At 43.7% G+C, this 26606-nt stretch overlaps 1 protein-coding gene across 17 annotated transcripts in view; it reads left to right on the top strand.

The window, feature by feature from the left end:
- The window catches only part of BOC (BOC cell adhesion associated, oncogene regulated), a 76664-nt gene that overhangs the window by 10628 nt on the left and 39430 nt on the right, over nt 1–26606 (top strand). The window contains exon 1 of one of the 17 annotated variants that reach the window (XM_063704031.1): nt 6598–6619. The exons of the other annotated variants lie outside the window; for them this stretch is intronic. The gene's annotated coding sequence lies outside the window, so the exon portion shown is untranslated. Of the gene's footprint in view, nt 1–6597; nt 6620–26606 lie in introns of those variants that run through there. 17 annotated transcript variants of the gene reach the window in all.

Below are 26606 nucleotides of genomic sequence, written 5' to 3' on the forward strand. Positions count from 1 at the left end.
CCAGTCCTTGGTCCTGGTCACTGGATAGATAAACCCCCCGTGCCTTCCCCTCTGCTTCTTCCCCAGCTCAGTGTATCCCATTCTACCAGGTGTGCCAAAAATCTTGGAGTCATCCTTGACTATGTTCTTTCTCTCATGCTCCACTTTAAATTGGCCAGTAATATTGGCCTTACCTTCAAAATGTTTCCTGAATTCTGTACCTTCTCACCGCCCTGTGTTCTATCAACATTTCTGGCTTGGATTATCAGAATAAGCTTCATAAGTGTTCTCCCTGCTTCCACCCATTCTTCATAGAAAAATCAGTGTCACACTTTTGAAACAAAAGCTAGACAGGGTCACTTCTGTGTTCAGAACTTCCATGGCTTCCTGTTTGATTAAGAGAAAATATCCAAACACCTCACTCCTTCCCTTTCAGGGGTCCTCACCTCACCCCTTCCCTCGGAGGCCTCCCTTTCCCCCTTGCCTACTCCCACAGCCATGTTAGCCTCCTCATTGCTGCTCACACTGGCTGGGCAGCCTCCTCCCAGGGGCTGTGTGCTTGCATTTGCCCACTGCCTGGAAGGCTTCTCCCCAGATGCCTGCACAGCACCCTCCCTCATTTCATTCAGGCCCCCTGCTTCATGGTCACCTAAACCTGACCGCACTTTATTAAACAGCACTCCCACCATCATTCTCTCTCCCTTCAACCTAATTTCTTTTCCTCCATGTTATCACCTCCTGGCTCGTGTTTATTTGTTCTTTTGGTTACTGCCTGCTTCCCCTCTAGACTGAAGATCAGTGGAATCAGGGACTTTGTTTTCTTCCTCACTGTCTTCCCAGTGCCTAAAATAGAACCTGGTTGGTAAGTGGTGCTCACATTTTTTTTTCATTTTTGCTAGTTTGCAGGCCTTTTCTGAATCTCAAAAGCAATGTAATAGGAGTTTCAAACAAAATGAAATAATTACATATAGATTTATGTAAGAAAATGCGTTAAATGCATTCTGTAGTATATGTATATGGGGGGAAAATAGGAGAGATGTCCCGAGAATGCTACTGTTAAGAGTATCTGTTTCAGAGAAGCCAGGAAGCAGTGTGCAAGGCTGCAACAGAAAGAGCCCAGTTTCTTCTCTCTTCCTCAAGGTAACTGCCCTCAGGAATGTCCGTGGGTGTACCGGTTGCTCCATGTCAGGGGATGTAAGCATGGATGTCCTGTCTGCCTTTCTCGTCATTCACTTAAGAGGAATCTGTTGAACGTCTGCTTTGTGCACAGCACTGTGCTAGGCCTGGCTAGGAGATGCAGGGGGGGCCCAGCTCACACTCTCATATCACCAGCAGTTTGCAGTCCTATTTTTTATCTGGGATTTCCTGAGTGTGCCTGGGCCATCCACTTTGCCGCCCTCCTCCCTTAGCAACCTGAGTTGATTGGACTTCTGTTGAATCTGGTTTGGAACCACAAGCCAAGTACAGGGGGTGACTTTTAAAACAGTTTAGTTCCCCACACACCAGAGAGCCTGGTAGGGCTGGCCCTGTGCCAGGCACACAGGTGACAGACGGTCCCTGCCATTGGAGAGCCACGGGCCATGGAAGTAAGGAACCACACATTGGGATGTTCACCCAGAGGGGGACAGATCTGACTTAAATTGTGTCTCAGTCACTTCTGACTTGGTTCTAGATTTGGAAGCTGAGAAAAAATAAAAATAGGGATAAAGATCCTAAGAGGTCTTGTGCTGACACCAAAGGTGGACAGATGTGCCTGAGAAATTACACAGGCAAATCCCAAACCCCACATGTAAGCCTCTCAGGGAACTGGGAGAAGAGCCCAAGCCTCCAGCTCCAGTTTTGTTTTGTTTTGTTTTGTTTTGCTTTTAATTAGCAGCCCTTTTAAAAAACAATTTCAGGTTTATAGAAAAGGTTAAGCAAAAAAGTCCTATACAGACTTGTCGTTCCAATTTCCCCCAATCACTTAACCCCCACCAGGGTCCCCTATTATTAACATCTTATGTTGGTGCAGTATATCTGTTACAATTGATGAGCCAATATTGACACATGATTATTAAGTAAAGTCCATAGTTTACATTAGGGTTCACTCTTTGTGTTGTACATTTACTGGGTTTGACAAAATATGTGATGACATATATCCACCATGAAAGAATCATACAGAATAATAGTTTCACTCCCTAAAAATCCCTTGTGCCCCACCTATTCATCTCCCCCTCCCTCCCCCAGCCCCTGGCAACCGCTGATCTACTATTGTCTCTCTAGTTTTGCCTTTTCCTGAATGTCATGCAGTTGGAATCACACAGCCTATGCCTTTTCAAGATCAGCTTCTTTCACTTGGCAATCCCCTTCAGTTTTAAGTATGGCTTTCTCTCCTTCCCTGCCCCATACACACTTCCAGCTGGGGAGCAGAGACTGAAAAAGGAGCCCAAAGCTGTGTGCTGAGACCCCTCGCCCGCAACCAGAGCCCTGCAGGTCTGCAGTGTGGTCCCTTTATCAGCTTCCACTGAGCATGCCGGCCCTGGCGCTACTGGAGTTTAGCCCAGGCTGGTAAACTGTCAGGAGCTGCCTGTGTTTGGGTTCCACATCTGGAAGTATCAGCTGTGCAGACCTTCCCATCCCATCCCTAAACAGAAAGACACGAGGAGCACATGGGCTGTTTGCCTTCCTCCTCGATAGTTTGTTTTACTTACTTTGGAGCTGCGGATAGCGGTGGGGAAGTGAGCGTCCCCTGGGCAGGCAGCGCTCTTGCACGCCTACATCCACATCCGGTGGTGGTGGCAGGCCACAGATCCCTTAGCTTCTAGAGTTTCTGCTTTTGGTTCCGCCCAGGTTCCAGTGGTGTCTGTGTTGAGCCCTGAGAATGATTGAGGGACCTGTTTTGTGGTCATTGAGGAGGAAGACCAGTAAGGCATAATGAGTTTGAGAGCATTTTCCCTGCAAAGAAGTGCCTCTTTCTTGAGTCAGCCTCGAAGACTAGGATTCCCTGGAGTTTGGTGACAGAACCCCCAGGATTCAGAACACTCACCAGCCACTCTCAACACAAGGCACTCTGGAGGACAGGTGATGATGGTGGATTTTATAAGGCATAGAATGAGGAATCTCTTCCAAGCCCACTCCAACTCTGGACCACATTTAAGAGAAAGGAAAGTGCATGTGAATTGGAGGGGCTGGGGGTGGGGGGTCGCGTGGACCATCTGATCCAGGCTGAGAAGCTCTCAGGGCTGAGGAAAGGTAGACAGGGTTCCAACCCTGAGGAGCAGGGACTTAAATTTAAACCTGCTGGGCACAGTGGCTCATGCCTGTAATCTCAGCACTTTAGAGGCCAAGGCAGGCAGACCTCTTGAGGCCAGGAGTTTGAGACCAGCCTGGCCAATGTGGCGAAACCCCATCTCTACTAAAAACACAAAAATAGGCCGGGCATGGTGGCTCACGCCTGTAATCCCAGCACTTTGGGAGGCTGAGACCAGGAGATCGAGACCATTCTGGCTAACACTGTGAAACCCCATCTCTACTAAAAATACAAGAAATTAGCTGGGCGTGGTGGCGGGCGCCTGTAGTCCCAGCTACTCGGGAGGCTGAGGCAGGAGAATGGCGTGAACCTGGGAGGCAGAGCTTGCAGTGAGCTGAGATCACACCACTGCACTCCAGCCTGGGCGACAGAGTGAGACTCCGTCTCAAAAACAAAAACAAAAACAAAACAAAAACAAACAAAAAACCACAAAAATAAGTCAGGTGTGGTGGTACACGCCTGTAATCCCAGCTACTCAGGAGGCTGAGGTACAAGAATCACTTGAACCCAGGAGGCGGAAGTTGTAGTGAGCTGAGATTGCACCACTGCACTCCAGCCTGGGTGACAGAACAAGACCTTGTCAAAAAAAAAAAAAAAAAAAAATCAACCCCCAACTTCTGTTTGGAATAAATAGAGAGCTGAGGCCAGCCAGTACCTTCTCACGCTGAAAGACACTGGCCAGGTATTTCAGAGTTCTGTACAAAGGAGGAATGAGACTCACAGCACATGTCAGAAAGTCAGCTTTTGGACTATGGAAATTCCATGCTGAAGATCCAAGTCCACACCACCTCCGCCTCTGGTTTTCTTTTCTTCACCTGGCCCATTCTCTAATCTATAGCCTGACCAGTGACTCAGTAAGAGGGCTGGGCTGCCATTCAGTGGCTCTGCCTACCCCATGGAAGTGCAGTGTTATATATTTGCCTGGCTAATATTACATGTCCCAGGTTTGTCCCTAAGACTGTGAATGCTAATGCAATGGAGTGTTTAAAGCCCTTTCAGCTCTTCAGAGAAAGAACTACACTCTACCAGCAAGCTAGCCTTGCTTTTGTTAATTATGGAATCAGGGTGCAGTCTCCTGGCCCCTGTCTTCTTAGGTCTAACTGTAGAGCCTGGAAGGCTGTAACGGTGGTTACTAACCATTACCTCATCTAGAAGCCTTGGCCCTTGCCTCAGTTTACCTGGAGAGGCAGATGATAAAGAATTACTGAACTGTGTAAGTGTGGGACCCATGTTCCTTACCAAATCCAGCCTTCACTTCTAAATCTTACTTCCTACATTCTGCCCCACAAGTAGGTACAGCGATAGTCCCAAGAAAGAATCCCAGACTGGCTTCCGTGGATACACACCAGGTATCCAGTATGTGTCTATGAGCAGGGGCCATATTTTCTGAACCAAAAGACAAATGTATGATCTGAAAAAGCATTTTGTTATTGTTTTTTTTTCCCTAATGTGGGGGGAATGGGGGAATCTCAGAAAGGCTAATTTATAAATATCTTGTAATACATGAAGAAAACTCACCTTTATCAAAAGGAGTGGCATTCTGTACAGTAGGCTTATCCAGAACCTCCCAGTGGTGTGGTCTTCAGTCAGAGCAGGAGGTGCAGAGAGCGCAGAATGGGTCTTTCTCCACGTGGGATGCTTCAGCCAGTGCTGGTGGAAAGAAGTCTCTGGTGTGGTCTGGGTCTTCTCTAGTACTTTCTCTCCAGAGCAACCTGTAGACATGAGGGTGGGCTTCTGGTTTTACTGACCACCATTCCATGTCCCTCTCCAGAAAAAGCCAGCCTCCAAGCCATTGGAATGGGGAGACCCCTTAATAACTAAGTTCCAGATCCCTTGAAAGTCAGGAAGTAAAGAGGAACTGCGTGTCCAATTGAGATGGAATCTTAAGCAGGCAGAACTAACTTTCCCCACATGAGAAATTAACCAAAATGCCAGTGTTAATACCCTTAATCTGGATGGGGGGAAAGGTAGTGAGACCTCATTTCTGTGCATCTCAGCCAAGATGAACCTGGCTAGGGGGTGCTGACCTGTCTCCCTTGTGGAAATAATGCTACCCACTAAAGCTTGTGATGCCTACTGTAGCCTGCCTCTCCTCAATCACTTGAGGTTTAGCACGGAACTGTTACTGCTTATCCGAATATCAACAATAAGCCTTGCCTGACATCAGTACATTCATGCCTCTTCAGTCAATTGCCATAGGGGCCTGAAGACATTTGTAGCCATCAGGGTGGCCTTTCAATTGACCAGTTAACAGATAATGAGCACTATGCCTACTGCCTTCAAGACATCTATATTCTAGTTTCTGAATATTTCTCAGATCACAACAAGAGGTCATACTGCCTTGAACTGCATTATCCATATAATCTCCTTAGAAGAGTGCTTGGCTTAGGGTAGAGGCTTTGATGGTCTCTGTTATTATCATCATTATTATTAGTTTGGCTTGAGATGAGCTGCTGATTTACAATTCTCCCACGAGAACCCATATTCTTGGAGAATTTGTCTATTTGAAGAGTTTTGTCAATTATGGTAAGTTGTATAGGTAGAGAAGTGGAGGCACAAGGGAAAGTACTGTGTTCATAAGCCCAAGCTGGCTTCCTTTATGGGTCTGCACCTGGACCTCAAGGCCTCTGCGCATGGTTGGTTCTACAGTCAGGGAAAAGCCAGTCAGAGTTGGCAGCTTGTCATTGGTGAGATATGCACAGTCCTGGGAAAAGCCCTTCCTGGATAGGGAAGCCCCAGAAAGATGGAAGTGGGGGAAGAGCCAGATGGCTCCCAGTGTTGAGTCCAGAGAGTCAGGGAGATAGGCCCCTCAAGGTTTCCTCTGGCTGTGACCAGCAGTCCTCTTTTCAGGAGTAGGGCTCCCTCTTTGGCCCAACCTTGCAGAACCCTCTTTTCCACCAAAACCTGGGCAGTCACTGAAACCTGCCTGACAATGCAGCTTGCCTTAATTGAAAGGACATTGGGTGGTTGGGTGAGTGGGGGTTTCTGCACCTTGGTGCAGGATTGGGAATGTTTGAGAGGAACTTAATTCTAGTTATCCGACTGAAAACAAGTGTTTTATTTTGTAATTAAAAAAAAAACTTTACCCTTTAAAAACTCAAAGAGCTATAAAAGCACAAAGAATAGTATCATGAACCCCATGTACCCATCACCCAGATTCAGCAATTATCAAGACAAACAAGTGTTTGGGTTTTTTTTTTTCTTTAGTATGATTTTGTTTTCATTACTGTGCTCTGTGTGCAGGATAGGTCAAAGATGGATGCCACAAGGTTACTCTTTCCAAAAGAAGTGTGTAATCCAGCTTTTCTACCACCTTCCAACAGTGAAGTGAAAGGAAAGAGCATTGCCCAGGTACTAGGGTTTGATTTGTGATTGTTCCCTGGTGCTCTGAGATGTTTCTGTGCATCTCCTTTACCATATGTTGAGCTTGAATTTTACCTTTGGATTCCCAGAGCCTACTATTTAATGGATGTTCAATAAGCATTATTGACTTGTGAGGCAAGTGATTTCATGAGACAGTGGCTTTCCATCTGGACAGGTATAAGTAAGTTAGTGCTTAGTGCACCATCCTGGGGGGACGGGGCAGATGATGGTGTAGAGTTGAGGTGGGGGCCATTATTCGAATCCTGGGGGACACTGAGAGGGAATGACAGAGCCTCTCAGGTGAAGGATTAGGAGTACAGGGCTCCTGATTTTGCTGAGAAGGAGGAAGTCAGCAAGGAGGAATAGGAGAGACTGGGGCAGAACTGCTCTCTGTGCCTGGCCCCCAGATTCAGTCATTAATAGGCCCTGGGTGAGGTAGGTCAGGATTATGAGAACGAAGACTCCATCTCCAGACCCTTTTTCTGGGTGGCCACAAGCAGCCTGCAAGCTGCCTACACTACCAGGCTCCATGTGCCATTCCAGTGACTGTTTTATTCATTTTAAAGTTGGCAGGAGAAAGCAGGCAAAGAATGGGGCTGTTCCAAGTGTTGGGGGAGTGGGGTCCACTTCCTGTCTCTGGAGTGCACTGCAGTCTGGCTGCTCTGAGCTCCTCTGGGACAGGGCTGGGTGGGGTATGTAGTTAAAGGGTATGAAATAGGGTGTTGCAGGGACAGGAGGGAAGACACTTCAAACCCTTCCCCTCTGATCTGATCCCAGGGTGTAGCAGAGGCCTCAGGCAGGGTGCCTCCAAGGCCCTGACTTTCAGCAGGCAACTCGCCCCTCCCATCCCTGCCTGGTCTTTTTCAGTTTAAAGTTCCAGCCTGCTCCTCCCCTCCCATACATGCATGATGTATGTGTGTGTGTGTTTTAATTTTTATTCTTGGCAGAAGTTAAGACACAAGATGGATTTGGAAGGAGATTAAACTAGTCTGGGTATATGTTGGGCAGCAGGCAGCTTCATTCCTGGACTGGGAGGGCCAGGAAGGAGTGGTGCTGCAGCTCTGAGGTGGGGTGGAGGGTTGTCTCCTCCCCCAGTAGGGACCAAACTGAAAATCGACTCCTTCGGGAAGGCCAGGAGCTAGAAGCTCAGCTGTTAACCCTTTACAGCTGGTTTCAGTGGAGCCAAAGCCCTCTGGTCTGATCTGGTATTAAGAGGATGTTGGGACCCTTGGATGGCCAACAGCTGTTCTACTTCTCAGTGGTCTGTGAGCCCCTGGAAGCTGCTGCCTTGTTAAAGCAGTCATTGGTGGCTTCTCAGGCTTTGATGTCCAAACGCTTAAATTTGCACATACTTGGAAAACATCCCACCTCTGCTAGCATCTACCTTAGGGCCATCCTATCCCTGCCCCTAGAAGCAATTGTTCCTGGCCCCAGTCAGCAGCAGTCACTATGGCTCAGGGACCTGTTTGTCACCTTTGCTACTGTAGAGGCCGCCTTGGCCCCCAAAGTAGATGTTCCTTGCAATGGCGGCCTCCTCTTTCATCTTTATTTCTGTGCAAAGAAGAGAAAATGAAGAATCTGAACATCCAGAAAATATCGGGAAATCTGAGAGAAGCTTTTTGGGAAAAATGTTTTCTTCCTTAAAATGTATTAAGATATTTAATTTGTGAGAGAAAAATATTTATTTTAGCTTTAAAAATTATAAGAATTTCTTTGAAATGATACAGTAAGGAACATCTTTATGCAAAGTGTTCAATTTCAAACACCGTATCCAGTGCAGAACATTTCTGGCAGATATTCCTTACCAAAATGACCCCAAAATCCACGGCAGAGACACCTGCACTGGGATTCTCAATGCTGGCTGCACATTACTATTTCCAGGAAGGAGTGGTGAAAATATTGATGTCAAGCTCCCATCTCCCCAGAGATTCTAACTTCATTTGCTTGAGGTGCTGCCCAGGCATTGTTATATTTTAAAGTATCCCCAGATGATTCTCCTGTGCAGTCAGAATTGGGAGCTACACATTTAATGTTATCAGAGAACAGAAGGAAAATGAGAGAGCCTAGGTTAAGAAATGAGAAGCATCTTCTTGTCTCTCAGTACATAGTGGTGCATATAACCTGGATCCTAGATTCAAAGCGCTGCTACCAATCTTTGGGCTGTATTTCAATACTCAGACACTCAGGACCGACTGTAGGTGTGGAGAACTTCTGGGACTGCAGGTGCAAATGCATCTTCAGGAGTACGTATGCAGAGTACATTGTGAGAATCTGCCAAACCAATCCATCCTGAAACATGGTGGCTAGTGCATGATTCCCACTCAGACTTACTTTTTTTTTTTCTGCCTTTCTTAATTCCTTTGTTGAAAACAGTTTTGTTGTATAACTGCTTTAAGCTGCCAAGGACCCCAAGACCAGCAAGCAGGGGAAGCAGACAGTCTAGGCTTTGAATCCTTTACTTAAGCAAGTTCCTTAATCTCTTTGAGTCTCACTTGCTGCATCTGTGTAATGGGATGAGAATACTACCTACCTCATATAGTTGTTTAGTAGTTAGACAAGATCATTCATATGTATTAGCTCATTATCTTGCACATATTAATTCAACAAGTGGTCAAATAATTTTATTTAAGATTGGTAGTTTCTTTTTGTTGTAAATATATGCCTCAATCCCATGTTGCAACAAAATCTAGTGTAGTACATTCAATAAATCTCAATGATTTTTAACTTGTATTTACAAATCAGTAGGAAATTAGTAATTTAGCAGGAAAAAAGGCAATCTTTAAATGTTAACTTGCTCAACATGACTATTTCAGCAAACTAAGTATTAGATGGTATATTTTATATAACTTACTAAACAAAGCAATTTCAGATCTGTAAAGTTTGTTAACAAAATATTAAATGTATTTTCTTCTTTTTCCCCAAAAATACTTATCCACATTGTGTGAATGCAACAGAATCCTGGAATTAGGGGAAGTGTTCTTTATAAGCTGGAGGAATTGATTGCTGGAGATTAAGGAATATGGACATAGCGTATTCCTTAAATGTGATAATGGGGCAAGGAACAACTTTTATGGTTGAAGGGGTGGTTGGGAAATGAGGCCTATGGGAAGATGGGAAGATAAAGTATCAGTGATGGCATGAGAATATTTGGAGATAGCTTTTTTCAAATTTGCCTTTTTAATTACAAAAGCGATGCTACATACCTTGTTTGAAAATTTCCAAGGCATTTAAAGCAAAAAGGGCAAATCCCCTGATCTTCAGAGATAACTGATACTAAAATTTAAGTGTCTCCTGACATTTTCCTATGACAACCCAGATAACTACACACCACATATTCATAAGTAACTTTTTTAAATTATAAAATGGGATCATGATGGTTTGCAAATTGCTTTAGGACATTCTCCAGGAACCTCTTAGGCCAGTATTTCTCAAAGAGTATTTGGTGAAGGTCTCATCACTAATGGTACTGTGAGAAAAAAGGATAGTTTTGTCAAATGAGTCCAGGTTTGTGGACAAGTGAGTCCAAGCCTGTGGGTACAGACTTTAGTGCATACTCTCTCCCACTCTTGGTGATTCATGATGCATAATAGCATACTAAAGGCTCAGAAAAGGCCTGCAGTAAAGAAATCTGATTAGCTTTTCTTAACATAGCATTTTCCTAAATTATTTTCGGTGGCATATTTTAATATCTGGTAGGTTTTTAGAATATTCCTCACTAATCTCCTTTCCACCACTACACCCCCACCCCTCTGCCACTGTAACCTTGTGAGATAGGCAGGAAAAGAGCTCATCTGTTCATTTAATCAACAAATACTTATTGCACTCCTACTATGTGCCAAGCATTGTGATTGATGCTGGGGATATGTGAATGAACAAGATAGAAGGCTCTCTGCCCTCATGGACTCTCACTGTTTGCCTGCAGCATAGTGATGGTATTAGTCACATCCATCATTAGTCATGATGGATGGCTGTGCTGTGTGCACCTGGGAATGGCAGAACCTCAGCAGGGGGATCCTCTTTGCAACTGGTGGAGCCTAAGAGCAGGAGGCTAGAATTATCCCCACCCCCTCTGCTCCTTCCCTTCTTCATGCCTCTCCAATTCCCCACACTTTGCTCCTGCTGTAAACAGTGGTGCCTGATCCAGCTGGCAAGGCTCCATGTGTTTGTTTTCTCTGCGTGTGCCAGCCTTGCCCCGAGGCCACAGAGCTTCCCAAGTTGGGGAGAGCTGGCAGGGGTTGGGGCTGGGGGCTTCCAGCAGAAGGCAGGGACTGTTTGACAGACCAACTGGAGCATGCTTCAGATTTCCAAATTGATATTTATTTAAGTTTTAGGTGATTTAAAAGAACTTTGTAATTGAGAAAGGAAGGATTGGGGATGAAGTTGGGGACTGAATGTGTATATTTGGGGGTCAGGGAGGTGGCAAAGAAAGTGGGTTTGTATGAGGTCAGATGGGAAAGAAAGTAAACTGTCATGACTCCAAAGCATACTTAGCAGCTAGAGCTGGAGCTGTTTGCTGTGCGAGTGTGTGTGTGTGTGTGTGTGTGTGTGTGTGCACACGTGCACATGCCTGCCTGTCTTAGAGGTGGAGAATGCACATGTCCAAGGCAGGATGCTGGGCCACCCTATGGGGAGGTATCCAGCCCCTGAGATATTGCCTCTTCTTAAACCTTTTTTGTGAAGTACTGGGGATGAATCTGCAGTAAGCATTAGACTAATGAAAATATTCCTAAAAGTTACCCTAAAAGGAGTTATTCAGATTTAGTAAGTTGCTGTCACTTATGGGATACCTACTTAGTGCCAGTCATTGTTATAGATGTTTACTAATGTGATCTGTTTTTCCTTCAGCATCCCTATGCGAGTTGATTTTGTTGTCCTGTGCCAAACTGTTCCTTTTAAAGTTCGGGATAAGGGTTTCTTGCTTGCATAAAAGTCTAGGAGGAATGTTGTCCATGTCGCAGTGCAGCCAGATGCGAACTGAAGAATGGTAGCTTCTCACCTCCCATCTTGTCATTGACTTCAGCAGTTCAGCTATTTTACCCCAAGGCCTAGCTTTTTATTTGAATGCATCAGATTTCCTGCAAGCATGCATGAGCATGTAAAGGATTGGGGCGTGTGTGTGTGTGTGTGTGTGTGTGTGTGTGTGTGTGTGTGTGTGTGTGTCGGGGGTTGGAGCTGGCTTTGCCTGGCATCTGTTTGAATCAGCCCCAGAGAAAGACAGGCCAAGATGCAGCAGCCTGATCCTCATTCAGTCCGGGTCACAGCACCTGAGACCTATTTTGAGTCATGTGGAGGGTATAAATGTGGGCCTAGGGCCATTGGTTGCTTAATCATCACGAGGAAGGGGCATAGAGAATGACTGCAAGTGACAGCTTAATTGGAATTGGTAGTAATGATGTTGCCTAACTAACAGAGGAAATCAAAATGAGTCTTTTTAACCCCCAGACCTCCCTAAATGCCCAGCTTCTCATACCAAGAAAACAGCTCCTCGCTAGTCTATGTGACTACAGTGCTCGCTTCTCTCCACCATGACCTTTCACCTTGGCATCTCAGGTGAATTCATTGCTATTCCTGAGTCCTTGGTCTAACAGACAGTTGAATCCTAAACACTTTTAACAGTCTGCTGGGCTCTGGGGGCATGAAGAGCTGGGGACCTCACCGCTGCCTAGTGGGCTGCCTGACATGGAATGGGTACTTGAGACCTGCCCATCGAATGGAATTGAGCTTCGTCAGGCACCTACTTCTCTTTACATTCTTCTTCTCCACATTCAGCCCACTCCCCCCCCCCCACCCCACCCCATGCTTGGAAGGTCTTATGTCCTGCCTGCCTTCTCCACTAATTAAGAACCACGGCGGGCTCCCAAACCAAATCCCTAAGGGAGATAGGAACGGGAATATCAGACACTCACGTATCACCTTCCCGTCAAGCTCCACTTTGCAGCCAGAGTCCCACCTGGGATTCATCAGATCCAAACTCCATGGACCAGTTAGGCCTGTAAAAGACCTTAGAGGTAGGAGGTCTTTACAGCTTAGCAAACATTCTTTGAGTACCTGCTATATGTTGAGGTGGGAGACTTATAAACAAGTAACTTACACTGCAGTGTGAAAATGACAGTGTAGATGATAAAGCTGAAGCTTAAGCGATGCTGACACATAGACTTCTGTTAGCTCTAGGGTTTTTTCCTGCCTTAACTGACAGACTTTGACAAATCTTCTAGGACTATGTGAGGAATGAATATAGATGATCGAAAGGGGAGTTCTTTTAAGACTTGTGAAAGAAGCTACATTGGAGAACTGACCTTCCCATGTACTGAGGAGGGCCTGTGTGTGTGTATGTGTGCACATGGGCATGTGCACACATGTGTGTAGGAACCTGTGTACATTTCTTTTATCATTCTCCTGATGCCTTTGTTAGTGTTTCTGGCTCCCTGCCTGTTCTTAGTAAAATCCACAGTTTATCTTGTAGCTTAACCTTTCTTGAGGCCGTGCTACATTTCAATTTTGGTATAATAGAAAGATGTTGTCAAAGCTGATGGGGGCTAGGTCCTAAGCTCATTGAAGACTGGAGGCTGTGCCTTGTTTTCCTCTACATCCCCTAAGCCTTTTGTACAGTGTGTGGCACCTAGAGGGTGCTTACTGTCAGCACTGAATTGCGCCCAGTGCCCACCAGGGACCTGCACCTCTCATCAGGAATGACTTTGGGATTGCCAGATGTTCTATCTGCTCCTCTCAGCATGAACACTAAGCAGAGTGCCTTGTTTTTACTGCACTTGGGAGCCATATCCTGTTGCCTTTTTGGATGATTTGGGGGAAATTCCTTGTCTGTGGTTCCGTATGTGTTGCAGGCTGAGGGTTGGCTTGCTCCCTGGAGCGCTTCCTGGGATAATACACTGTGTTCTTCTCAGGGCTCCATTGTTTCCCATAGGCACTTTCAGCTGGAGTCAGTGTTCCAGTCTTCCTCTGAGCCTGTTTATAATAGTAAGGTTTGTGTTCACACACTGGTCGCTAGTCAGATGGGATCGGTTTTCCTTTGTGTAAGACATAGGACTTTAAGCTCTTAAGATCTGCTTTAAGTGCTGTTCAGGTCCTGGGACTGTTTGTTTACATGCCTTTTGGGTACTGTCCACCCAGGCTTTAAACAATCCCTTTTACATGGGTTGTTTTGTCAACTCTGAGCACCTAAAGGTTGGGAAGTAGATGCTCTTATTTCCTTTCCAGCCACTATATTAGCGTTTTAGTTCATTTTACATGACTTATGTGGGTATAACCCTGGTCATATGTTGTAATTAGAAAGAGGGATGGAGAAAAAGAACAGGTGGTTTTGTTGTGGCTTTGAGCATTCACTGAATGAGGTCAGAGGTGGGCTCCTCTCTGGGGCTGGGAGTGGGAGTCCAGGAGGGATTATAGGGGTATGTTTTCCTTTATATAAACACTTCTCCACAATGTCTTGTCTCAATTGACCTACTGTATGATGATGAGGATATTTTCCTTTTTCCCTCTGAACAAGTAGAGACACTGTGAAGAAATTATGATGATTATTGTCATTATCATCAAGAGTGCAGAGAGGGCATAAGTGGGGGAAGGTGAAGAGGTTATTAGCTTAAGTGATATTAAATGCTGACTAGTGTTGGGTAGAGATGGAGACATTAGGAACTACATCTTGCCACAAACTTGGGAACACTAGAGCATTCTCCATGGATCCCTATTCCCCAGACCTATTTCAAGGGTCTACAAAACATTATATAGAATGTGTTTTTAAAACAACAAAGAATATTTTTTGAACTTCTGATGCAGGTGTGTAGGGTACGAGAATCAGCCCATTGCTTAATTTTGTATAGGAAAGAGCAAAGAGATGAAATCATGTGTGTCTAGAGTTGTTAAAGTGTATTATGTCTGGCAAGGATGTGGAGAAAAAGGAATGCTTATATACTGTTGTTGGAAATGTAACTTAGTACAACCCCTACGGAAAACAGTATGGAGATTTCTCAAAGAACTGAAAATAGAAGTATCATATGATCCAGCAAGCCCGCTATTTAGTATCTACCCAAAGGAAAGGAAATCATTACATAAAAAAGATACGTGCACTTCTGTGTTTATAGCAGCACTATATCACAATAACAAAGATATGGAATCAACATAAATGTCTATCAACATATGATTGGATAAAGAAAATATGGTATATATATACGTGTATATACATATATATGTGTGTGTGTATATATATATATATATATATATATCATACATACCCATGGAATACTGCTCAGTCATAAAAAAGAATGGAATCATGTCTTTTGCAGCAACATAGATAGAACTGGAGGTTTTTCTCTTAAGCAAAGTAACTCAGAAACAAAAAGCCAAATACCACATGTTCTCACTTGTAAATGGGAGCTAAATAATGTGTACACATAGACATAAAGTATGGAATGATAGACATTGGACACTTGGAAGGGTGGGAGGGTGGGAAGAGGGTGAGGGATGAGAAATTACCTAATGGGTACAATGTACACTATTGGGTGATGTTTACACTTGCACAGTGTATCCATGTAACAACACTTCACTTTGTTATCCATGTAACAAAACTGCACTTATACCCCCTAAATCTACAAAAAGTTTTTAAAAATTGTAAATAAAAGATGAGCAATGAACATTTTTTTAAAAAATGGAGCATGTCTTTAGGTCTTAAAGGATGTTGATCTATAAGCCAAAAAGGTGGCATTGCCGCTGCATTAAATCAGGCATCCAGTGAATGGCTTTTGGAAGAAAAGTTTCATGACCCTTGACTCCCGAATTACTGCATGATTCGTATATGCCAGGTTGCTTTTGCACATTATCTTACTAACTTTTTTAAATAGCTCATCAAAGTATTACCATTCTTATTTTCACAAAGTATAAACTGAGGCTCAAAGATACTAAGTAACTCACTCAAGATGATCTTCTGTGAAGGGTAGAAGAGTTTCAGAAGCCAAGGCTTATGGTTCTTCAGTACCTGATCCTGCTGAGCTCCAATGCTGTCACTTAGTAGACAAGCTTTGTCTATAATAAAATTTGAGATGAGACCTAAAGCCCTTAAGTGATAGAACATCAGGAAGGGTTTTGATAACATATAAAATGGAGCTAGTAACACTCTCTGGGTGGTAAAGATTAAAAGTGATGGTGGATATGAAGCAGCCAGCTGTGGGCTCAGCACATCATGGGAGCTGGGGTAAAACTAGGTGCCTTTCTCACATCTCTGCTCCCATCCCCCCTGCCCTTCTCATGCTCTTTTCTTGATCTTCTTAGGCCTGAACCTGTCCTCTTTCTCACTCCATACTTTCTTATTTCTCCCTTTCCCATCCCTCTTTGCCTGCCTTCTTCTACCCAGCCTCCAACTCAGGGCCATGGTGATGGTGGCACAGGCACGGTCTCATCCTAGATTAGATTCTCCTGCAGTCCAGTGGCTATAGGAAGCCTGAAGCCACAAGCTTAGTTGGGTGTTCATTTTGGAAGATGAGATGAGAAGGAAAACAAAAGAAGCTTCTGGAATGGAACCTCAAGGCACAGGAGCATCTGCAGGGACACAGCCTTCTGTCCTTAAAGTGCTTAGAACCTCATCAACATTCAACTCCCCTCCAGGATTGCCCACACTGACGTGGGGACCTTTTGGTTTTGAAAAATAAAGGTCACATTTATAGTCCCTTCCCCCCAGGAAAAAAAATTGGTTCCACCATTAATAACAGTGTGTCTCTCTCTGTATGCCACACATGTCCTTGGTCAGGCTAACGTTCTTTCTCAATCCTAGATTTCTAATTTGACCAAACCCTTCGATCTAGCAAACACTGAAAAAGCACCTACGATGTGCCAAGGCTTTTCTAGGTGCTAGGGTTACCAAGATAAATTGGACACATCCTTGCCTTCAATGAGTTTATGGTCTGGGGTCAGAAGAAAGAGATAAGAGGTATATGACAGACAGATGCATGATCAAAACCCAGAAATCCCTGTAGAAATGTTATATAAGGTGTGTGAGATGCTACGGGAACCAGAATGAGGAGCAGCCACAGAAGGCTTCATAAGGTGACATTTGAGGTAAGATTTAAAGATAATTAGGAGTTCCATGCATGGAATGAAGGGAGAAGGGAGAGGTGGTTCCAGTAGAAGGAACAGAGAGTATGAAAATGCAGCCTCCCCAGATTTTAGGGCTTATGGGAGGCAGACAGAGGAAAGGTTGACTGGAACCCAGTTACAAAAAGCCTGGAAGGCTTTGCATTGGAATTTGAACTTTATTTAATCATACTCAGATGGGGAGCAATCAGAGTTGTGTCTGTTCACGTATTCTCTTTTTTCTTTAACTGAACTCCAAATAGGAAAAAAAATCATAATTCCTCCACATTTTTAACTCAGCTGCTTTTTAGAATGTTTCAGGCCTCACCCAGATGCTCACTTGCTTTTTACGAAATGGGATCTATGTTACTTTTCTCATCTTTTAAACATTTATTTTCATGTTGCTACTTGAGCTTTATAATTATCATTTTAATAGCTACGTAATAGTCCATCAATTATTATGCCATAATTTACAGAAAGCAGCATGGTAGAGTGAAAAGAACCAAGGGTTTTAGGATCAGGCAGACCTGGTTCAAATCCTCACCCTGAGATTTACCATCTGTGTGATCTTGGACAAGATTTTAATCACTCTGAACTTCAGTTTCCTAATCTATGAAATGGGTTGACCATACACACACCTTACAGGGCTACTGTGAGAATATAAAATTCGATGAATTCTGACAATGGCCTATAGGAGGTGCTTGCTCAAGGAATAGTAGCTTCCCAGTTATCTTTTACTGTTTGGTTGAGCTTAATGTTTTAGAAAGAAGGTAGATGGCAATGCAGAGGCTGATTAGATGGAGAGAAGACAGTGCCTGAGAGCTAGTTTGAGGGCTCTAGACCAATGTTGTTCAATAAATTAGCCACTAGCCCATGTGGCTGTTAAGCACGTGAAATGTGGCTAGTCTAAATTGAATGTGCAGTAAATACTAAAGATACACTCGATTTGGAAGACAGCATAAAACAAAGTGTAAAAACATCTCCATTTTTATCTTGATTACATGTTGAAATTATAAATTTTGGATATATCATGTTAAAAGACATTATATTCATCTGTTTTTTTTAAGTGGGTACTAGAAAATTTAAAATTACATAGGGGGTGGAATTATATTTCTGTTGGACAACACTGCTCATGGCAGAGGTAGAGTCCATACAACTGATCAGATACTGGGGTGGAGAAGCGGGGAGAAGCAGGAGACAAGATGACTCCAAAGTTGGACAGCCAAGTAGGTAGCAAATCTTTTCGTGGCTTTAGGGAAGATAGGAGAGTAGACGAGTTTATGTTTGTATAAGCAGGTTATTAATGGATGTCCTCTGAGCAGTGACATAAAAGGCAAGGATTTGGTTTAGACTAGAGTAACTGTTCCTGCCTTCCTTATGAGTTGGCCTTTCAGGCTCCTTCCATGTCACATACTGTACATGCTTTCATTCCAGCACAGGCTTGTTAGGGACACTTCTTCCCACCCCTATATGCTTACAGCCCACATGGCGGGCTTGTCACCAGGTTCAGAGCATACTTGGTGCCCAGAGGCTTCTAGAGTGAAAGATTACTGACCAATGTGCTCTTTGCAGAGAAGGTTGGGAAGAGCTTGGCTGCTCCGTGGTGCCCTCAGAGTGCTCCAAGACTGGCTTGCCAGAGAGCTCCAGATATCTCTGCTTGCCCTTGTGTGGAGCTCTCCTCTGTAAACCATGAAATATGCTGGGTCACAGTAACCCAGAGTAGGACCGTACAGAAAAAAGAAATTGCAGGGAAGGCTTCCACAGGGAGGCTAACTGTTCACAAAGTCCCGTTAGACCCAACTCAGTTGTGTGTCTCCACCGACTCTGGCTTTTCTAAGATTCCAGGAGTCATCAGGGAGTTCATACCGAGGACCAAGGAGCTGAGGCTGGCTTCTGGATAGCATTTCAGATAACTGCATGATACTTAGGTTTGAGAGCCAGGAATTGAAATTGTACCTGGCCTCTGAAACAGCCAGTGTACCATTCCCTGCAAAATTGTTGGGATATATGGCCTTGGGTTGAGCTAGGAAACTAGAGATTGATGATGCATCTCAGCAGTGGGTAAGAACAGGGAATGTGGAATGTATCAAGCTTGGAAGGCAAAAAACAACAACGAGCACAGTGTCTGCCTTGGTTTTAGCAGTTTCAGCTGACTTAGCCTACCTGGCTTTGGTACTGGAGGAGGGGATAACAAAGGACACCTGTGAGATACTCGCATCACTCTGTCAGGGTTATTGCCACACATACAGTAGGAGCCTTTTGCTTCTCCTAAAGCCATTTTCATCTGCCCCAACCCTGACTGTGGTTGTCAGGGAGCATTCCAAGTTGTTTGTCACCAGTAGTAAAACTCTAGGAGCACGTATTCATTCAGGAACCATTTATTGAGCTCCTTCTATGTGTTAGAAATACCATAGGATTAAAGTTTCAACTATAGAGAAATATATGAAAGTTCTTTTAATTTTCCTTTTTTTCTATCCTGATTTAAATTTGTGATTTTTTACAATCACAGAACAAATAGCTTTAGGCTTTACAACTTATAAAAACTATCCTTTGAGGAATTCTATCATATCTTGGTTATGAATTTTATTTTTGCTGCAAAGATGGGAGAAATTTACTGTGTTTCCTTCCTACAGTCCCTGCTCCTCCTTCCTTTTTGAGCACTGGTGGGGGAAGATGCCCTTAGACCTCAGGGATCCCCAAGCCTGACTTCCAGCAGATATACTTGTGACAAGGCCCACCCTACTGGACAGCCCACTCCCATAATGCAGAGAGGCCCCTAATGCCCTTAGCTTGGCTGTGGCAGACCACACCTTCACCTCTTTCTCAGCCAGAGTCAGATGAACCAGAGGAGGAAATGGGCCAGACTTGGCAGGCTGGTGCGTCCTCTGCCCCTGTAGGGGTTTATTTCTAAAGTGGTTTCATCCCAGCACCACATCTGTGACTTCTCAAGGCCACTGGAGAGCTGAGAATTGGCCACAGGCCTGATACCCCAGGAAGGTAGATGCCACTGGCCTTAATGACCTTGTATTGACTGGGATTGAGATAGGGCTGGGGTGAGGATTCAAGAGACAGAGTCAGAAATACCTAGGCATAGGTGGCTAAATATGAAGGTTTCTGTCCCCAAAGGCCCTGATGGTTGGGTGCTCTTCCAGAGACCACACTCACCCACCCATACTCCCTTACACATGTGCACAGACTCAAACCTGCACACATCTGCACACACAACATCAAGTGTTCCTGGCCCTGTGTGGATGCTGCACCCCTCTCCCCCTCTGCTCTCCCGGGAACTCCTACTTCTCACTTCTCCCCAGCCCCCAACACCACCATGGCAGTCCTCACACCTAACCCCAAAGTCCAGCCTTTCCACCAGCCCCAACCTCTCTAGATTAGAGCTCTCTGGGTACCAGGACCTTTTGAAAGGAAGAAAGAAAGAAAAAAGGAGGAAAAACAGAAAGAAAGTGGGAAACAGAAGAATGAAACCGGGAAGGGGCAGTGGTGCCTTCAGCTATCTCACTGCATTACAATGAATATGGACTCTATTAAGCTCCGTTCTGCCTGTTAGTGTTTCCCGGGGCAACACAGCCCCCATATGGCAAGCATGCAGCAGATTAGGGTAGGCCCCAGGGCCGCATTGAAGGCCAGTGGCTTGACTGGCAGTTGAACCCCCTCCCCACCTCCCCCTACTCCTCACACTTGACACTGCCTGTGTTTATCTAAAGCAAGGAGGGGGGGCCATTTGAAAGGTTTTTGTCCTGACTCAGAGAAGGGAGGAGGAGGAGGCTGGAGGCAGGGTGGAGAGAGGGAGGTTGAGGGAGGAAGGAGGGTGGAGGTGGGGTAGAAAGGGGAGAGGCGAGGAGGGAAGGCTTCATAAATATTCAAGAGGAGCTCTGAATGAAGAGAGAGAAATAAAGCAGATGGAATTCGTGTTAAAGAACAGCACAATCACCCTGTTTTGAGCCCTCCAAAAACAAAAAAAAAAGAAAAGAGAACGGCCTTCTAGGAGTGTAGGAGCTGCGTTTATCCAATTAGCAGGGTTGTCAAATTGAATTTATATGAAACAGGGGTGGGGGAATTGAGCCGGGAGTGTAGAAGAAAGGAAGTGGTTTTCCTTTTCTTTCGGTCTTCCAGTTTAGCAATAAAACCCCCCACACTGTGGGTAGATTTGTAGATTTTTTTTGAAATCTCTTAAAAGAAATGAGGTCATTTTGGGGAAGAGGTATGAGTGACAAAGAAAACTCCCCAGTAACTTTTTCCTCCAGTGCTGGAGCGGGGAGAGGATTAGACGTGTTTTACCAGAAGCTCTGTGGGCAAATCAAGAGATAAGACCTCTTCTCCTTGACTCAGATGGCAGAGGTGGCTTCTCTCTCTATGGGGGGTTCCTCCCGAGGAAAGATGCTGTATCCTGGCTCCTTCCCTTTCTGCTTGCCTTGATGGTGAGTGGAAATAGGCTCTGTTTGTTAGCACTTTGTTATAAATTCTGGGTTCAGTGAGAGGAACCCAGGTTTTGCTAATCTCCCCAAAATGCCACTTTGATTATATATTCCCTTGCTCAAAAACCATCACTAACTCCTCTCCTTCTGTGGTATGAATTTTAAACTCTTTTCTCTGGTCTTCCACAGTAAGACCCAATCTCAGTGTCCTACCTTGTCTCTTTTCATTCTTTTGCGTAAGTCTCCAAAGTGGGGTGCAAGTGCCAAGGGGAAAAAATATAGGCAATTCCGTTGAAGCACTGTAAGATAACAGTAGAGATTCCCTTAATGTTTTTTCTACCTAAAAAAGGAATAGGAAAGAAATTCAGCTTTGCTAATATTTAATATAGGGGTTGGCAGTGGTGCCTTCGGTCTGTACATGAGGTTGTCATGTGTCACAACAGTGTCCCAGGCATCTCCATGGGTAAACGGCTTGACAGTGTGGGGGCCTCACTCGTTCATTCACTCCCCAGTTTTCCTGTTCTCCCTTAAGTGGATTTACAGATTATATTATTTAGTTTAACTAAATTAACTCTCACAAGAGGACAAGTGGCTTAAAGAGATTGCTACAAAGAAACTGGGTTGAAGAGAAGGCTGATAATCCAAGCACATGCAAACAGGAAGAAAACAGCAGAGCTGACCCTTTTCAAGCCACAGGAGGGAGTAAAAACAATCATCATGGAATCACTTCTGATGAGAAGTCAACAAAATAATTAACAGTCAAGCAGACTATTTGAAAGAGATTACACCCATATCATTAGTGATGATACTAATCCTAAATAGGCGTTCTGCCTTAAGGTATTAGCTAATGACGTTTTAAGACAATCTTGGTTAAGGAGTTATTAAAATATGGTTTCATTTTTACCTACTCTTTTTAACATTTTAGTTCTGCAGTGCATGTGTTTGATTTATAAGTAGAGAAGTATGCACACGTTAGGGATGTTTGCCCGGAATATTTCACTCAGGCGGTCGTAGGATTAGGGAAGTTTGGAGACCACTGTTACAGATAAACCCAACTATTTGGCACACCACCCTCACCACCCTGCAAACACAAGACTAGCATTCCCACCAAGTCAGTATCACCTTCCTGCTGTGCCCTCATCCCCCTTGCTTGTACATACCTCAAGAGGCCCAGTTTCAAATCCTATTTCCAGAACACCTTCCCTTAAGACCTGAACTGAAAACTTCTGTCTCTGCTCTCATTTGCCACTTCACATTGGTGACTGAACTGATCAGTGAACGTATTAAAGAATGCTAAAGTTGTTACAGGAGAATAATCACAAAATTTCAGTGGTTTTGTGCAACAAACCTCTTCTCATGTCACATCTTGAGCTAATTGCTTCGATCTTATAGCTGTGCCTTCTGAACCATGTGACATGTGGTCACCAGACTGGCGAGACAAAAGATGGAAGCAGCTGTCAATCTCTTAACCGCCATGGCCCAGTAGTAACACGTGAAGTTCACTTACACATGTTCATTGGCCAGCACTAGTCACATGGCCCTAAGCTCACTGCAGAGGAGGCTAGGAAATGAAGAGGAGCTTGTGGATATTTGCTGGGTGCTAGTGAATTTATGTCCCAAATATTGCTTTAAGCTCCTAAGGACTGAATCCATTTTCTGATACTCACAGTACCTTGCATATTGTGTTGTATGTGGTAGAGTATAGCAATATTTTTTTCTTCCCAGTAATATTAATAATTAAAAGTCAAGGCACACATCATTTGTTAATAGAAGACTCATTCACAAAATTTGGATGAGGAATAAGGTAAAATATACTTAGAGGCTGGCTAGAGCATGACTTATACTTAAAAACATCAAACGGTTGTTTTTTTTCTCCCCTATTTGACATCAGAGTGTTCTGGGTAGATGTTCCAGATATTAGTCTAGAACTGTGCTGTCTAATGTGGCAACCACTAGCTCTGTATGGTTATTTAAGTTAAATTTAAAGAAAATTAAAACTTCAGTGTCTTAGTCACATCAGCCACATTTTGAGAACTTCATAACCCTGAGTGGCTGGTAGCTATCTAGTGCTTTAGACAGCACAGATATAGAATATTTCCATCATTGCAGAAAATTCTACGGAAGGGGCTTATGCAATGAACAGTAGGAGATTTTTATAGATTAGAATGTATGATGAAAGGATAAAAATGATCACACAGAAAGTTACTGTTATAGATAATGATCCAGGTAACATTATTCTTATGTATAAGGAAGTAAATTCAGAAACATTCTAAAATTGGCTTTGGAACCGTTTCTAGCCAGTTGGTTAATGTGGCTCCAGAAACAATTTTCTAGGAGGTAGTGTTAAGATAGTAAAAGGAGCACTGGACTAGGAGCGAGAAGACCAGACTTGTAGCCCAAAGTCACCCTTCTGAATTAGCTGGGAGACCTTCTACAAATCACTTAGACTCATTCAGCCTTGACACATCATTCATAACACTCAAAACACATTAGGCGTTACTCTACGATACTTGTTTATTTTCTCTGAGGTCCCTCTGAATTAAAAAAAAATTTTTAAATTAGGTCTGTGTGTCAAATACAACTTTTTAAGTAAAAATGACCTTTGTTTTTTGTATATATTTAAAGGTATACAACCTGATGTTTTGATAAGCTTTCTTTCTTTTTTTTTTAGAGACAGAGTCTTGCTCTGTTGCCCAGGCTGGAATGCAGTGCAGTGCCTGTCATAGCTCACTGCAACCTCAAATTCCTGGGCTGAAGTGATCCTCCTACCTCAGCCTCCTCAGTAAACCTTTCTTTCTTAATTCCTTCTCCTAAGTCTATCTAAACTCACATATTCAGCCCTCTGAAAATTAAATTCACTTATTTCCCCAATATTTGCCTCAATGCCTCTCTTCTATGCAGGAGTACTACCCTCTTTCTTGAGATAGGGGGCTGCCAACACTCGCACCCCAGACACTTGGCATCACCTTCTAGGAGCAAAGCTTTCCCTGCCTTTAAGACAATTGGGAAAGGTGATTCTTATTCTAGAAAATTGGAAGCATGCAAAATGAAAAGTAACTTGGAGCAGGATTTTTTTCTTTTTCATGTAGCTAGTTCCTCTCCACCAATGGAACAAAAGACTTTGTCAGATCGTATTCTTGCCGCTTGAAGAATGTTTTTAAGAAAGTCTCTTTGTGCTATCTGCTACATCACACTCTCTCCTATTCAGCTCACCTTTGTTATTGGTCTTAGGACATCCAAAGGGCATGTTTTGTGTTTTAGATCATAGAAGCTTCCCTTTCTGAGACAGCTGCCGTGGCATGGGCGTCCAGGGGATGAGCCGACGGCTTTTTTGTGGTGTTCTCACTCTTGGTCCAGTTAGTCAGCCAGCCCTCTTGGGAGGAAGTGGAGCTGGCCTCCTCCTGATGATGATCGACTCTCAGTTGTTTGTAATTTTCTCAAAAAATAAATACTCTGAGGCTACAGTTTCTCAGGATTGGTCTTAACCCCAGAGTGTGTTTTGTTGTTGTTGTTTTTGGAAAGTTTCAAAAACATCTGTTTGGAAGAGATTATTTCAGTGGAGAACATGTATGTCAGCAGTTAAATGTTTCAGACCCATTTTCTTTCTTTTCTTGTGTGTGTCCAAATAACCCTTTAAACTGTCAAGTACCTAGGCCTCAATGAGGTGTCAAATGATTTTGATATTTTTTTCTTGATTTCTCTGCTTTTTCTCAGAAAATGACTAAGGAAAATAAGAAGGATCTTAGATATATTTTGCATTGCCAAGAAAAATAATAGGCCTTACTGTTGCCTTCACCCAACTTTGAAATGGTACTTTGTTCATTTCACAATGGGACAATGTTACACTGCAATTAGGTTCTCCAGCTTAAGCGTTACTTGCCTTTTTCCCCGAAACATTAAAATAAAGTTCTCAGATAACTGAAATCTCTAGAATTATCTTTCTAAACCAAACTCACTAGGTAACTTGGTTCAAAAAGTAACTCACTTTCCCCAGATACTAAATAAAATGCATCATTTTATGTATTTATAATTTTATTTATTTATTTATAATCATCATCCAGTGACCAAGCCCCCCAACCTTCCCCAAACATAGCCATATTTTTTGGTCATAGTTCTGCTTTTACATGAATGAGACCCCACGCATCCTGTTTTGGGGTCCTTAAAATGGTACTTCTTACAACTCTGTTGTGGGGATTAATGGGTTAACTCCTTTCTCCCTCTCTGGATACCTGCACCTTCTTACTCCATCTCACTCCCAATTCTTTTCTCCTTGTTTTTGAAAGCAGGATGGTGGCTGGCAGCAGCAACAGGATCTGTTTCCATTTTGAACCTTATAAATTACCGAGGGTGCAGAAGTAACAGGAATTGTTTGGCTGGTCCTCGTTAAGCAGGAGGGGGTCTGGGCTGAATTTCCTCAGTAAAATATTTGTTGCTGTTACAACCCAAACACCTCCGTAGCCACCGTGTATTCAGATAAGAAACAACCCTTCCATTCCTCTTTGTCTGCTTGTCCTCTTTTGCCCTTCATTACTTTATGTTCATTTTCTGTCTCCCTACCTCCCTTCTTCCCTTTCTTCCTCCCTCCCTTCCTTCCCTCCTTGGGGCATGGAAGGAACATTTGCTCTCAATTTCCTTAAGGGCCTGGGGAAATTGGGGCATGACTTGAACAAGCTAGTTCCCTAAAATCCCATATCTGGGAACTCATGCAATGATCTGTATAAATACCTTATCTCATTGGGGAAAAGCAAATTAGAGAATTAAAGCAAGTATCTGGAAAATTGAGAGGAAACCAAAAGCTTACTTTTTGATGTAAACTTTCCCTTTAGAAATCACTGTTAAAATGTCCCACTGTTCTACATCAACTCTGTTTGCTAAACACCCACTGGGTACAGAGCCCTGATAGGAAAAAAAAAAAAAAAAAGTAGGGAAAAAGGCTACTATTGTGATTAAAAAGCACAGAGTTTGGGAATCAGCCCAAACTGGGTTTCAGTCCAGGCCTACTGTTATGCGATCCTGGGCAACTTAACTTCTGGAACTCAATTTTCTCTCCTGTAAAATGGGGATATAGTCCTCACCTTGCAGGGTTGATGAGAAGGTTAAAGGAAATACATTGTGTAAGAGCTTAGCGAGTTCCTTGAGTAGTGGCATGCACCGCTAGCTTTCCACCACCACAGCCCCTTCCAATTGTACTCACATCCTTTGCAGCTTTCATGAATTTTACTTTGCCAATAATATGACCCTTTGATTTACTGGATTGTTTGAAAAAGAGCAAAAGCTCTCTCTCTACACCAACGGGAAATTATCTTAACTTGCCAGGAAATAACTTTTGAAAAACTTCTTTAAAAATGTTCTTTCAAATCCCTTTTAGAAAACATCGCCTTTTCCTATCCCGGAGTAGTGCTGAAGCCTTGTAAGTCCTCTGATGTCGAAGTCATGAGGCAAAGGGAGGAAATACAAACCATCGGGAA

This window comes from Gorilla gorilla, chromosome 2 (assembly GCF_029281585.2).
Source record: "Gorilla gorilla gorilla isolate KB3781 chromosome 2, NHGRI_mGorGor1-v2.1_pri, whole genome shotgun sequence".
NCBI classification, from domain to species: Eukaryota; Metazoa; Chordata; class Mammalia; order Primates; family Hominidae; genus Gorilla; species Gorilla gorilla.